This window comes from Callorhinchus milii, unplaced genomic scaffold (genome assembly GCF_018977255.1).
Source record: "Callorhinchus milii isolate IMCB2004 unplaced genomic scaffold, IMCB_Cmil_1.0 Scaffold2, whole genome shotgun sequence".
NCBI lineage: Eukaryota > Metazoa > Chordata > Chondrichthyes > Chimaeriformes > Callorhinchidae > Callorhinchus > Callorhinchus milii.
Window position 1 is genome coordinate 112,714,398 of NW_024704743.1, and position 16,775 is coordinate 112,731,172.

The window sequence follows — 16,775 nt, forward strand, 5'->3', positions numbered from 1 at the left end:
CCACCACTTTCCTTCCTGGCACACGGGCTGTATCCCTTGGAAGTTCCTTAATTAACTCTGCTTCATCTTACAACCATTAGCGCAAGATTAATAGTCGAGCAGGGTCAGAGGTAATCTCGCCCCTCAATACTCAGGCAGCACATTTAGCTGCTCCAGCAGAATAAATCCAAGCTCCACCTGTTTGCATCTGTCACACGCTGGCCTAAATGAGTCTCGGTTACCTAGTAACAGCAGCTTAAGAGGGCTGAAGATGCAGTTATTTTCATATATTAATGGATAGCCATTAGGGGAGAATTATATTTCTCTCTGGTTTGCATAATATTTCTCTCTCTCCTCCCCCCCTCCCCTCTCGTGTTTCTCTAGCACCTTGAATCTCCTCCGAGGTAGGGAGGGGGAAGGGGTGATCAGACAAGTCGACTATGTTCTACTCCTCACGAGAGGAAACTCAAAACTCAGGCACCTCAGCATAATCTCCCGCAGCCTGTTATAGAGTAGCACTGGTCCTCTGTGCCAGTGCTTCTCTGTAGCAGACTGTGGGAGGTTACACTGAGGTGCTTGAGTTAAGTTTCCTCTCCTTTGCTGTGATCAGTTCCTCACCTCCACATCATATCTTCAAATAAGTCACTCCAAGCTTACTCTGCCCTTTTAATCTTTTTAAATTATCTATAGGTTGTGGGTCACAAGCACAGAGGAGACATCATGGACTGAATGGCCCTTTTTCTGGACTGTAGCATTCTCTGCTCTCTGACTCTAAGGCAAGTTCATGGTGAAATGTTAGCATCTTGCCCACTCCTCCAGTGTAGTGCATGGAGATATAGCCCAGATGGGAAACTCACGGTTTGCAGAACCCACACAGCCCCTCAGCCCCAACTTCAGAATCATCTCTCAAAACATGCTCTATCTTTCATTTTTTTCTCTCTGTCTATCTCTGCTTTTAATCCAAGCAACCAGTTTTTTGGTTTCCTCATGTGAATTCTGAAGAATGCAGGCACCACACAAGCAAACTCTTACTGATTCTTCAAACGTGTATTTTTAGGAATGGTCGCTGCTTCAAATTACAAGCTTCCTTGGGAGAATGCCAGGTTTGTTTGCGTGTGATACTAACAGGGCTCTCAAGCCATCAAATACTTGACACTTTATTCAGTTACGTTTGCACGTGACTTGAACTTACATGGTCAGGAGTGAGTGTTCAATTATAACTTTGTACTTCACCCATCACACCACTGAGTGGACTGAGGTTTCAGTAAGTTCCCTTTTCACACATCTATCTAACTTTAATAATCATAGAATCATAGAATTAGACAGCACAGAAGGAGGCCATTCTGGACCATTGTGTCTGTGTCGGCTCTTTGAAAAGAGCTATCCAAATCAATTCCATTCCCCCATGGGAACATATAATGAAGATGTTTTGTTAATACTAAGAAAGCACAATACTCTCAGGCGGCAATATGTTTACCAAAATCATTCATTTAAGGACTAGAAAATATGTTTCATTATTATTAATAATAAAAATATAAAAATTCTTGCATTTGATATAGCTCCTTATCACGTAATTGAGACGTCTTAAAGGGCTTCACAGATTTTCACTATAAAGTGTAGTGCCTGCCTATCCGTGCACCCAATAATTTTCCACAAACAGCCTTGAATCAAATAACCTATTTATTTCTATTTGTGGGGATTGTTGGCTATGCATAAACAGAATAGATATGGGATTTCAGGCCTGCCACCAAAGTGCTACAAAATCGAAAATGGAATCCAATGTTAAAATTTGGGTTTTGATCCTACTCCTTTCAGCTATCAACATTCAAAGCTAGTCCTCCATTGGGACTCTTAATTTTGGGCGTGAAATCTGTGGATTTTCAAATAAGATTGATTCCAGCATTGACCTTGTTCATGATTGAAAGCATAGAATAAATAATGAAATAATGGCAATTTATTGATGTACTGCCCTAGACTCCTCTAATAGTTCAGTTGATAAAGACAGTGTCCAATCTAAAAGCAAGTCATGAAAAACTACACCACACTCAGCTAGTCTACTGGACTGTGCCGAGTGATCTTAGCTGAGGCGTTATAAATGGTCTCAAGACAGGCAGAGATGTACTGTATATCAACCAGGGTTCCCAGTCCTGAACGTTTTCAAGAGACCCCTGCTGGAAAGTGCATTTGTTTGTGTGGATTTCAGAGGGAAACAGGCTCAGGCTAGGCTGTAATGCCCCAATAATCAAATAATTTCACTGTCCAGGGCTGCTAAAAAGAGTAGCCATTTGGGCACGATACCCAGATGGTAACTGGTATCCATGAGATAGAGTGGCACATGCACAGAGAGGGGAGCAAAATATCATAAGAGAGTAACAAATCATGGAAACATCTGCTTCTTCCACAGCCCACACAAAAAAACACAGTTGCTTTGTTTCCCAGAGGAAAATACAACAAACAACGACAACAACAGCTTGCATTTATATTGCGCTCTTCACCCAGGAATAGCGCCTCAGAGCACTGCACAGGGGCCGAGTTACACACTGAGCAAGGAAGAAGGGAAAGTATTACACAGAGACTCACTAAACCCAAAGTCAAACAAGAAAAATCATTATAAATCTCTTCAATTCACCAATGAAATCTGGCTTCTTTCCCTCTACAGACAATGTTCTCTCTCTCACACACACACACACATACATAGCAACACAGTAATCATTCTGTCTCCTGGTGTTGTTGCTCATCTCACTCTGCACCTTAGTGAATAGATAAGACTGGGGTCTGGTGTGATACCACTTTCTCCACACCAGCTACTCACAGATTAAGACCCAAAGCAGCTGCATTTAATATGACATTCCTAATAAAGATAACTCTCTTCACTGATAGGAAAATATTCCTCTTAGGTATACAAGTACTCAGAACATGAATTCTTGGCAGAGGATTTTATACACCAGCATGGAACAAGTATGCATCAGCTTCAGGAACCACAGAACCTATTCAGCTACCAACCAGGATGGATCTTCTATAGGTCATTAGGTAGAGGCACAAGGACCAGCAGGGAAGGTTTCATGCTGGTTTTGTGCCATTCTCTGTACATTGGCACCATGATAATGGTTCCCCCAGATAGCCTTCATTGGTACCAGTGTAAAATAGAAGCATTCATTTCCCATTCAATTTCCACTTCCCTCTCACAGTATGATCATTTAAGTGCTGGAACACTGACTGCCTTGCTATCCTGTGTCTGTGTTATCTAAGTCTTTTTAACTGGGAGACAGGATGTTTTTGTGTAGATATTTCAACATAGACTTATTGATAAAAAGTTCATGACATGGACTTGTGTACTGTACTGTGAATGTAATGCAGTCTTCTGATTTCATGAACTAAGTGCTTGCTTATTGGGTAAACAGTTCCCCACTGAAAAGAGGGGATAAAGTTATTTGGACCTTAATATAAATGATCTCAACAATTCATTTTGTTCAAGTAAAGCTAAAAAAGCGACAGTGTATTAGAACACAAAAAAATTATAAATAGTTTGGTCACTCAATCCACGACTGTTTGTGGGACACTGCTGTGTGCAATGGCTGCCGCGTTTCGCCCACAAAATATACAGTCACTTCACTTTACAGTATATTCTGTTAAGCGCTTTGAGATGTCTCGAAGACGCAATAAGGCGCTATATCAAATGCAAGGATTAGTATTATATTGTAGTACAGTGAAGTAGAGTATTGATGTATCAAGTAGATACCACTTTTTTTTCCAAGTGCTGGAATACATCATGAACCTTATACTTTCCAACCTGACCCAAGCTGTCAGGGACAGGTGCTAAATGTGTGAGGGACATTGTGAAGAGCATCAAAGTTAAAAGAAGGCAGGACTCTGACTTGGAGACACAAGACTGAAAAGAAGGCAAGGGGCTGAGGTAGCCGAGGTCCCGAAATATTAACCTATTTTATCTCTTGCAGGTGCTATAGATTTGGGCCATTTCTATATTGAATACATGTTCTTACTGACTTGTCACTCACGGTGCATCCCTGTGCTCGGATATCATTCCACCCTCCGGCAGTACGATTACACTTCTTATATTTATTTACATTTGAATTGTCTCTAAAGGTAAGCAGATAAATGCAATTTTGCTGCAACATGTTGCAGTCTGTAAGGCAACATGCACTTACAGGGAAGTGTGGTCACTGCCCCCATCTGACTCATCTTTTTCAGGTTTTTCCAGCAGAGCTGCCGATTCATAGCAATGACTGAGGCTGAATGAAAATCAGTTGCAGATAAGCTATAATCTCAATAGAGTGGTGGGCTCTATTTTGTGGATGAAAATCTATTAAGCTATAAACTCAATAGAGTTTCGCCTACAAAATACAGTCAATCCACTTTACAATATGCAGTGAAGCGCTTTGAGACATTTTGTCGACGTCAAATGCAAGGATTATATTATTATTATATAGCTGGTTTGAAATAATGCAAATGCCCTTGGAAGTTGAGCACAGAACATGCTCTGACTTCAGTATTTTATTTTTGGTCAGCCGGGTGTCTGACACATGCTTAAGAGTATCAAAACCAAACTGAGAACTCCAAGTATGTATGTCACCTATGCATGAAAATTTCCATGTCTGGAATGAAATGCACACTCTCTCCCACTCTTTTTATCTAATTCTGGAAAGTATTAAGTGCAGGTCAATAAGAGCCAAGGCTAAGGGATCTCAAAACCTAACGATTTTGCTGGTATTTAATTAGCAAAATGTGGTTTGCTTAAATTCAGCAAAAGTTTGGATTTGTGGTATTCGGACTTGTGATCACTACCCAATGAATCCTGCTGAAGGTTTACGTTTGTGAGCATCCGAGGATGAAATTTATTATTGTCTTCGTCTTGAGGCCATTGTTTTAAAATTTAAGATTGCGCATCATCTGGGAAATTGCTTAAATACAGGCTTAATTTGGAGCCTGGTTTTCTGCAGTTCTTAAAAAGAAATGAACCTTTCCCATATCACAGTGTCTTTGCAGTCTTCACACATGATCAAAAGTATTAGAAATTTTTCACAGTCTAAACTAAACAAATACTGTAACATTAATAAAACCAGGGATAAGAGTGGAAACAAATTAATCTGTTTTTCAGGCATAAATCCTGATTTCTACAACTGTAATTATGCAGATTAGAAAAATACATTTCTGATAGTTTTGCACATGAGAATGAGCGACTAAGTAAATATGTTAGTTTCTGAATATTTTTCATTTCTTCACCTGGAATGTTACATTTGTCACAAAGTCGTTCCCATTTCTGCCTCCACAAGTCATTGGACTGTAAATATCTCTTGGCTTTTGTTTTATTCAGTCAGGTCTACTCACATAAGTATTGTATAACACTGTGAATTATCTGTCTCGTATTTTAGACTACTGTTCTCATGCCCTACAGGAATTTACTGAGACTGTGCAACTGTCCCAATACTTGTCCCTAAAGTAGGGTAGAATTTATTTAGTATATGTTTGCAGTTACAATGAAGCACTGTACACTGTGCCAGCAAACAAACTCATGTGATTTGCTTCATGCCTCCCTCTTCCCCGAAAGTCAACAGCAACTATAACAACAATGTACACTGATACAGCACCTTTCACATAGGCGATCATCTCAAAGTGCTAAACACTGAGTGTGTATTCTCCTAAAGAGCGAGCTGACCTCTCACGCTCACATTTCTCCTTGCAACTCTAGTCTTAATGAACTTGGCAAACAACTTCCCTCCACTACCCTGTTCTGTTCGACCACTATACCATCATAATTTCGCCCACAAAATACACAGTCAATCATTTTACCGTATATTCTATGAAGCGCTTTGATATGTCTCGAAGACATGATAAGGAACTACATCAAATGTAAGGATTATTATTATTTCAGGATTCTATCCTCTTGACCTCTGTTGGATCCTCCACGTCTTGTTCAAAGCCTGCAATCAATCAATGAATCAATGAATCAATGAATCAATAAATCAATAAATCAATAAATCAATGGATGAATGAATGAATGAATTAAAAAATAAAATCATGAGTGATTTTGTCGTAATTATTCTGTTATTGTGTTCAGATTCCTGTGAGTGCAATTACATCTCTCGAAAAATGCAAGGAAATTTTTGGTGCATTAAATGAATGTGAGTGTTGATAGCTACCGCTGATTATGTGACATCTGCCCTCACCACCACCTCCCCCCCCCCCCCCCCCCCCCACACACACTGTTAGTGAGGGGAGAGTGTGAGCAGCCAATGTCTGATAATAATCCTTACATTTGGTATCATAACTTTCACGGTTGGGAGGATGTCATAAAGTGCTTCACAGGATTTACTATAAAGTGCAGTGACTGTGTGTTTGTGTTCAAACTATCATGATATGAAGCCTACGAATGCACTGCAGCAACACAGTAAGTTATTTGAAACTGTTACGTGGCCGATGGGAGTGATATATTTATAAAAAAAATTTGGCAACACAAGTCTCGACATGAAGTAATGCCTGAGATGAATATCATAGTCCGTGTGCCTACTCTTCTCCATTTAGCATGAATTAGCAGTGGCAGTGGTGTCTAACACATGTCTTTCGCCAACAGCAGGAAACTTTACATAACATGTTTATAAAGGGAAATCCTATTATAAACACATACAAAAGGATATGTGTTGGACTTGAATGACCCAGGTGCCACACAGCACTCTCCCTTCCCTTACTAACAGTGTGGGACTACTTCACACGAACAGGAAGCATTTATCACTTGCAATGCAGTACATTTACATTTACAATCCATGTATTTGTCACGTCCAGGCTTCACCACGCCAACGCCTTGCTCACTGGACTACCCAACTCTTCCCTACACATGCCGCAGTCTATTCAGAACTCTGCAGTTTGTTTCCTTTCCCACATTAGGTTCCGCGAGCCTATCTGCCATCTCCTCAAACTGTACCCACAAGTTTGCTCCCTTCGTTGAGTGGGCATGTCCCCTAATACTACCCGCCCCACTAACAGCTGCCCAGCATTCAGCCTATTGCCCCAACGCTCTGGAACTCCAATCCAGAGTCCCTTCCAACTTGCCCTCTTCCTCACTTCTTTCAACTGAGCCAGGGCTGGGGCTTCTGATCATTGTTCAGTACGATGGAAAGTCTGCCTCGGGATTTGAGCTCATAGTCCAGGTAGGATGATCCTCCAATGCAGTGCTGCGGAAGTGCTGGATTCTCGGAGTTGCCAGCCTTCAGATTAGACATGAAAACGAGGACCCATCTGCCTATTTGTGTTGATGTTAAAGATCCCGTGGCATTGTTCAAGAAAAGAGAAGGGACTTTCTACCGGTGTGTCTGATACAAATGGTCATTCACTTTATGGCTGTTTATGGGACCTCACTGTGCACAAATGAACTGCTGCACTTGCCTACAAATTATACAGTCACTACACTTTATATGAAAACTCTGTGAAGCACTTTGAGACATTTCAACGTGCTAAGACAATATCTCAAATGCAAGGGAAATTATTATTACGTGTGGATTTCAGTTGATAATAGAATCAGACTTGGCTGTGCTGCCATCGTCCCCAATTGCTCTGACACACCTGACGACACATACGGAATTGCACGCCAACTGCATCAGGAGAGGAGGGGAGAGAATTGGAGGGGAGGAAATCCTGTTTGCACCCATGTGGGAAGCAGAGTACACACTGACAGTGCATCAGAGGATAGGAACTTTCACAAACGTCACTGTGAGGGGAAGAAGAGAAAGCATTTCATTTACATGGAACCGTGCACAATTACTGTGAACTGTGCTGCACGTAATAGCATTGATATGCTGTGAAACCACATCCTTCAGAGATTAAAAAAAGTGTGAGTCAATCTGAGGAATATAGGAATTGCACAAATAGGGTGTGTTTCGAAGTATGAACTCTTCTGGTGAAACCTAACACTCCTGATTCGACCTGTACCGATCTGAACTTGCCAAAGAAGAATGGAATTTGGGTGAACTTTCTTTAAACAGAAGGCAATTGCTCATAATAAACCTGGTACATTTTGGAGGCTATGAGTTCATCTCAGGATTTGGATACCATAATCTGCCTGAACTGCACTCTCGTGGTTTATGCCATCCTTTCAACAAGATTAGAGAGTTTACAGCCCAGAAGCAGAATATTTGGCTCATGGTGTCTAATCCTGTGTTTGTTCCTGCACAAGGCTGCAGGTGCGACATACTGGCCTAACTCTACACCGCACTGCACCAGACAAACACTATGTTTCGCCCACAAAATATACAGTCAATTCACTTTATAGTATGTCCTGTAAAGCACTTTAAGATGTCTCGAAGATGTGATAAGGCGCTGTATCAGATGCAAGGATTATTATTATGTGTATCAGAATGTAGTCGGATATCATCCGTCTATATGCAAACAGTGATCATGTGCACTTACCCGAACCAAGTCGAAAGCTTTGCTTTGTAATAATAATATTATTATAATAATCGTTGCAAATGAGATGTTCACCAGAAAATTTGCATTCCACAACTGAATATAACAAAATATTGCTTTTAATAGCCTAAAGATGATTGTTAACATGTTCTTCACTGAACGCTGTTTCCCATAATCCCAACAAAATCACAATTTTTACACAAGAATTAAATCACTAGCGATTTTGTTAGCATTGGTTCAGCAATTTTATTAATCTTTGCAAGTTTAGTAACATTTTAAAGAACAGATGGTGCTTTAATTATCAAGGAACCCGAATGCAGCAGTTCTGTATCCCTGTTTATCCTACAAGATTTCTGAATTCTATATGGAAAGGGCAGACCATAAATCACACAGTTGTCTGCATCATTGCTTTTCGTGGAACCATTTCTATATTTATGAAAATGGAAAAAAAGAAGAGTTTGCCTTTTACAGCAACTATAACATTGAAATCTCAAAGAGCATGACAATAATTATTGTCAGGTGTAGTAACTGCTTTTTGTAGACGAACACTACCAACAGTACCTTTGGATCAACTTTAAGATTCTTGTCCTGACCATCCTGACCCCATCACTATCTAGCACATCCTAGTTTAAGCTCTCCAAAATGCTACCCTGCATGAAGGGCGCTATATAAATGCAAGTTGTTGATGTTATGCAGTCTTCTGCACTACTTTCCTGCCTTTGTCCTCCCTCCACACTTTCTGACTCTGGTCTTTGCTCACTCAACATTCCTTCCGTTCACCACTCGTGCCTTCAGCCTCAATGCTCTTTCTTCTGAAACTCTCTTCCAAAATGTTTTCACATTGTTTCCTCTCTACCTGCCTCCAAAACCCTAACCATGCTTTTAGTCAAAAATCTTAAATTCCCCTGAACTCTCTTACATTTCTCCTTGCTTGGTGTTACCCTAAATTAAAATTGTTATTTAAGTGTAAGTTCTTACAGCAACTTATTAATAAAAATAATAATCCTTGCATTTTATATTGCACCTTATCACATCTTCGACACATCTCAAAGCACTTTACAGAATATACTGGAAAGTGAATTGACTGTATTTTTTTGGACAAAACGCGGTAGTCAATTGCGCACAGCAGTGTCCAACAAACCGTCATGGATTGAGTGACCAAATTGCTATTATTGTTATTTTCTTTTTTTGAATGGATTAATACACCCAGAAAATCGGTCCCCCAATCGCCTAACAACTGGGTTCCTACTTAATGCTAATTAAACAGAGGCGTATGGAGTAATCAAACTTGTCCAACATTTCACCCCATCCAGGAATCGAACCTAGGTCCTCTCGCTTGCAAGGCAACTGCTCTAACCACTGAGCTACAGGACTCCACAATATATTGTGCCCTTCTTGGAGGATAACATCTCAGACTGCTTAATCTTTGCAGTATGGACTTTCATTGTGAGTTAATGAAATATTACACTTTTTTGAAACAATAAATTTGTAAGACTGGGTGCAATGACAGCACTGTGCTTCTAAATCAATTGCTCTCCTATTTTTGAATGTAATGAGCAATTTACTCATAACCAATTTATTTTCTTGATTCCATGAATTCAAACAACTAGCCCTAGAAAGCACTAAAGGATTCCAGAGAGGAACTAGACAAGTTGATGTCGACTAAACGATTTAAGAGCTATTAGATTTAGAGACATATATCAAAAAGATCTTGTGGAAAATTGATTGGGTGGACTAAGTCCGAATGATAGTTTGCTCCATTCTGAACTGTTACTGTTATTAGATTACTTTGTGACTGAAAAGCATTTTTTAAAATTTAATTAACTTCTTTTTTAAATTGTGCAATGGCCATTTCAGTGGAACGAGGATCTACTGGAACTCCAGACACTGTTATTCTACTTTTCTTTCAGTTTCATTCTGCCTTGCAGTTTACTCCACAAAATATTGTATAGGAAACATTTTTAGTTGCCAGACCCTGACTCCCTGCAGCAAGGCCAATGTCTGTCTTCTGTGTTAGCGGGCAGCTGTTATGTTACAGAATATTTCATTAGAGGTGCTGTTGCCAACTTTGCCATTTAAACAAATGAAGTTCATTTTACATAACCCCTAATAATTTTTTATTTTAGGTGGCAATAACAAGAGTGCAGGAGCTGAGCAAATCTATCAAGGACATTTGTCTTGAAAAATACCGAAAATACAGGTTGCCAGGTAATACCACTGTCTGGCATAATGTCCTACTCAAGAGAAGTGAGGTGTGAAGATTTCATGCTGCTATTCCATGCAGATTCCGTCTGGTCCATTTGTTAATACATTACACACACTTTGTCACAATGGGGTACTAACTATATGCAGTTTATCCAAAGGGATGTAATTCTGAGCAGCGACTTTTATAATTAAAGCAGAAGTGGCTCACTTCAATTTGCTTCGCGACCACATCACTCCCACCCTCGCTCGCTTCCACTGGCTCCCCATCCCCCAGAGGATCGAATTCAAGATTCTCATCCTCACCTACAAGGCCATTCACGGCCTTGCTCCCTCCTACCTCTCTGACCTACTATCCCCCTACCTACCTGCCCGTACCCTCCGTTCCTCTGGCTCCGGTCTGCTCCACATCCCCTGCCCCAACCGCCCTACCATCGGTGGCCGGGCCTTCAGCCTCTCAGCCCCTAGGCTCTGGAACTCTATCCCCCGGTGCCTTCGCCTTGCCTCCTCCCTTTCCTCCTTCAAGGCCGGTCTCAAGACTTTGACCGTGCCTTCAGCTCCCCTCTCGACTCTCTACCCCCTCCTCGCTTCCTCCCTTCCCTCCCCTCACCCTGACCATTTCCCCCTTGCTCGGGTCCTGAGCCAACTGTACAGCGCCTTGGGACGTCCTCCCGACGTGAAAGGTGCTCTATAAATAGAATCTTGTTGTTGTTGTTGTTTTGTTGATATGGATTACATTAATTGTCGTTGAGGCTGCTGGCTTGCCTTTGCAAATTCCCTGCTTGTCAGCCTCCATAACTCTTCCCACCATAGGCTGCAGATCATCCAGAACTCTACAGCCCGTGTCCTCTTCCGCACCAGGCTCCATGAACCTATTACCCCCATCCTTGTCCGACTCCACCGGCTTCCCATCACACAGGGGATACAGTTCAAGATCCTGGTCCTCACCTTCAAAGCCCTCCATGGCGTTGCTTCCCCCTACCTCTGCAACCTCCTAACCCCCTATCATCCTGCCTGCTCCTTCCTCTCAGCGGGTTCCAGCTTGCTTCATGTCCCCCACCTCGCCCGCTCCATCATTGGTGGACGGGCCTACAGCCACTTTGCCCCCACCCTCTAAAACTCCATCCCACAGTCCCTCGCCTTGCCCCCTTCCTTGCCTCCTTCAAGACCCATCTCAGGACCCTCCACTTTGACCGTGCCTTCAATCACCCCCCTTCCCCCCTGCCCTCCACCCTCCCAAATCCCAACCTCCAGCTCGGATCCAAAACACCAATTGTCCAGCACCTTGGGACATCTTCCCGAAGGCGCCGTACAAATGAAATTTTGTTGTTGTTGTTGTGTAGTTAAGGTGCTGTTGTGCAAGGTTGCAAGGACATGGGTCTCTATATTATTTTCATTTTGCATCAAATTGAGAGTTTAACTCAAACCCATCACCTGCTCCCTCGTTCCCATCCCCACCTCTCTTCTCATCTCCCAGCTCCACCTTCTGGCCCCTCTCCTGTTCGACGTCATCAACCTCTCCTTGTCCATCGGTTCAATTCCCACCCTACTAAAAACAGCTGTCATCACCCCCATCCTGAAAAAACCTTCCCTGGACCCATCCCTCCTCTCCAGCTACCGACCCATCTCTAACCTCCCAATCCTCTGAAAGATCCTGGAACAAGTCGTCGTATCCCAGCTCTCGCCATTCCCTCTTTGAACCCCTCCAATCCAGTTTCCACGCTGCCCATAGCACAGAAACAGCCCTGGTCAAAGTCACTAATGACAATCTGAACATCTGATTGGCTTGCAGCAGCGCCTCTGCACCTCGGGCTCTGGCACATCCATCTCCATGGTTGCACACTACATCTCACCAAGCCAGTCAGGAACCTAGGTGTCTTGTTTGATTTTCAACTGTCTTTTCTTCCCCACAGTCAAGCCATGACCCGCTCTGCCTTCCCTCACCTCTGTAACATCGCCCGACTCCGCCACTACCTCACCCCTCAGGCCGCTGAAACTCTTGTTCATGCCTTCATCACCTCCAGGCTCAACTATGCAAACACCCTGCTTGTCGGCCTTCCCAACTCCTCCCTCCACAGGCTGCAGATAATCCAGAACTCTGCATCTCGTGTCCCCTCCCACACCAAACTCCGTGACCCCATCCTACCTCTGTGACCTCCTAACCCCCTACCAACCTGCCCGCTCCCTCCACTCAGCCGGCTCCGGTCTGCTCCATGTCCCCCAAACCACCCGCTCCACCTCTGGAATTCCATCCCCCAATTACTCCGCCTCGCTTCCTCCTTAGCCTCCGTCAATTCCCTTCCTCAAAACCCTCCTCTTCGACCATGCCATCGGTCACCCCCCTTCCCCTTCCCTCCTTTCTACCCCTTGACCCCAGCTTAGGTCTGAAATGCTGTACACTGTCCAGCGCCTTGGGACGTCCTCCCGACGTGAAAGGCGCTATACAAATGTAATCTTGTTGTTGTATTGCAACACTGGAAATGTTTCTAGAGATCTTTTAGATCTTTTATGTAATGCACAAAAATATATAATTTTAAGAAAAATGGAGGTGAGGCTGCAGCTGTGCACCAGTTCTATAAAGATTAAATAACAATTACATGTTACATGGAAGAACAGTTACTGTGAAGCGCTCTGAGATGCCGTCTGGTGTGGATGGCGCTATATAAATTCAAGTTGTTGTTGTTGATAATAAGGCACAGAAACAGCCAATTCACAAGATCACAAGATTTGTCTAAATGAAGAAGGCTCTTCAGTCCATCTGATCTCATTCTTCCAGAACCACTCTACCATCCTCCCATTACTGCAACAAGCTGCTTGTTAAATGAGCCTTTGCCACCTTTCCTGGGAACCTGCTCCAGTCATTGATTACTTTCTGTGTAAACTGGTGTCTATCCTGAAATTGCGCTTTACAATTCTAAACCCATGCTCCCTTGTTCTACTGTCATGATACTTCCTAAACTATTGATCTGGGTTTACTTTTTCAATCCCATTTAAAATGTCATACCCTCTGAGTAGTCTTATCTCGAGACTGAAGAGCCGTAGCTTGTCTAATCGTTGCTCATAGCTCATTCCACTAACACTCGGCATCACGTTTATTGCAAAATAAGCCCAACTAGTCCATGCCAATGTTTATATTCCTTACCTGCCTCTGGGTCTCCTATTCCCCTCACCTATAGCACTCTATTCTCTTCTACTTACTTGCTGCTTGCATATTTCAGTGCTTTTTCAGTCCTATATTTGTAAATAACTAAATAACTAAAAAACCCCACACGCTCCTCATCAGAAAGGAATTCAGACTGTGCCTTTCCAGCTCCATTGCACCTTATATACTCATGATCGATATCCGAAGCACCACCTTAGAAGCCACTGAAATCAGTGAGATTTCTTTGCAGATCACAACTTCACTCAGGTCATCATCTTGTGGATAGACACCACAAGGAGGTTCCTATTCACCCTGCAAGTCAAATCCCTAATAGGTAGAGCAATCTAGCTGGACAATCATTGGGAAGCTTGCCAGACATTGTTCTCAAGCTGTGTGGTTTCAGCTTAGGAAACTTCAGTAGTATCACTATGAGCTCATAGTCTAAGTTTTCACTTCAGTGCTGGGAGAGACATCACTGAGTGTAAATTGGCTGCCGTGTTCACCAAATAATAATAATAATAATAATCCTTGCATTTGATATAGCGCTTTTCACGTCTTCTAGACGTCTCAAAGCACTTCACAGAATATGCTGTAAAGTGAATTGACCACATATTTGTGGGCAAACACGGCAGCCGATTGCGCACAGCAGTGTCCCACAAACAGTCGTGAATTGAAAATAACCAATTTTTTTTATTATTGTGTTTTTTTGTTGTTTTTTGGAGGGTTTATTATTAGGCGTGTAGAGTAAGGAAACTTGCCCAAGGTTTCACCCTGCCTGGAATTGAATCCAGGTGCCTCGCTTGCAAGACAAGTGCTCTCACTATTGAACTATTGAACAGGACTCCACGTATATAGTCTACAATCATACAGTCACTACATTTTACAGTAATATCTTGTGAAGTGCTTGGAGATGTGTTGTGATGTGATGAGGGACTTAATCAAATTCATACTATTACTATTAAGCAGCACACTCACATGAAGTACTACATACCTGCCTGGCTCAGTAATTGGACTACTAGAACCGCCACAGAGGGTAGGTTTGATTCTGACATTCTATTGCCAAACATGTCACCATGGAGCCAATTCATCTCCAAGGAAACTCCACTCACTTTCCCCCAAGGAGGATAAATTATCTGACATACAATCATTGTGTAAGGAGAGTCTAATGGTATAAGTATTGAGACAAACAATGTACCCTGAGACAATGCAGGCTACACATCTATTCACATAGGGGTTTATAAGAATATTAAAAAAAGGAACAATAAAAGGCTTCCATCTCAGATCATGCAAAACCCACCATCTAATTTACTTCACCCTACAACCAGCAGTCTCACAGCCGCCTACAGATCACTCAATAGCTGAGCACAGGAGAAGCAGAGCAGTATGCATGCAAATATTTCTGCATTTTTCTATTGGCCCAGCTCATAGCTCATTCCTCTAACACTGGCCATCGCCCTTATTGCAAATTGAGCCCAACTAGTCCATGCCGATGTTTATATTCCATACGTACCCCCACGCCTTCTATTCCCCTCATACTTGTATAGAGCTCCGCTAATGGTATATTGCTGGTTGTTACCCAGGGACCTTTCAAAATAAGTGAGTTTTCTAACTTTTCAAAATGCATTTAGGCCTTCAAAGCAAACCAAGGAAAAATGTTTTTGGTTTTTGGTTAGTAAGGTGGAGAGTGGCAATTGTTGGTGATCATCGGCGATAGCAATAACTGCTTCTAAACAATTGTAAATTTCAACACATCAGTGTAGCATTAGTATTCTCTTTGCTCTCCCAGGATGAGTTCTCATGAGACTGTCTCTGAGCTGTCAACCAGACAGCGGAATGAAACTGTTCAGCCTTTTACATGTTACAGTGAATTCCTACATTCTCGTTGCAGGCTGAACTGGAAAATGAACCACACAGACTTTCTTCTGTACAGTATACTTACCTCACCTAAAGAATCATTCATCAGTGAAATGATAAATATCAAGAGGAAGAAGCTGGTCTCTTTTGTCAATGGGTTATTATTCAGTTGTCACCCATTGTTACCGTTAAAACTCAGCTTCAACATTTATGTCAAATATTTATCCAGTGCCTTTGGTAATGTTTTTCCACAGTTCAGTAATGATGCAGGAGCTGAGAATGTTTACTCAGTAGAACCCAAAGTCAATACAGTAGTCAAGCATGCGTCTTTCTTATAATAGTAATAAATAATCCTCGCATTCGATATAGCTCCTTATCATGTCTTCGAGACATCTCAAATCGCTTCACAGAATATACTGTAAAATGAATTGACTGTATATTTTGTAGGTAAGCGTGGCAGCCAATTGCGCACAGCAGTGTCCCACAAACAGTTATTGATTGAGTGACCAAATTATTGGGGGTTTTTAGGGATTATTACCTGGTAAAAGATTTCTGCCATTTAACTAACAACTAGGTTCATATTTACTGCTCGGTAAACAGAGGCAAGTGGAGTAAGGAAACTTTCCCAGTGTTTCGCTCTGCCCGGGAATCAAACTCAGGTCCCCTCGCTTGTAATGCAAGTGCTCTAACCACTGAGCTACAGAACTCATCTGCACCAAAAGAAATGGAAATTCCTTTATTAATGATCATTTCTCTTTTCTCTTCCCCCCTCCCAGTTGGCAAAATATTAAAAGCTACAAAGTTATTTTTGCCCTCAAAATACGCAGTCACTACACTTTGCAGTAAAGTTTTGTAAAGCACTTTGAGTCGTCTTCTCAGTGTGAAAGTTATAAAAATATATTAACAATATATGAAATTCTAACAATAATAATAATCCTTGCATTTGATATAGCACCTTATCATGTCATTAAGACATCTCAAAGTCTTTACTGTGACTACGTACTTTTAGTGAAAAACGTGAAAGCCAATTTGTACAGCATTGCCCCACAAACATCAATCATAGAATCATAGAATTATATAGCATAGAAGAGGCTATTCGTCCTTAGGTTACCGACACAGCCACCAGTGGAAATAGTTTTTCCTTGTTCACCCTATTGAATCCCCTCAAAATTTTGAAAACTTC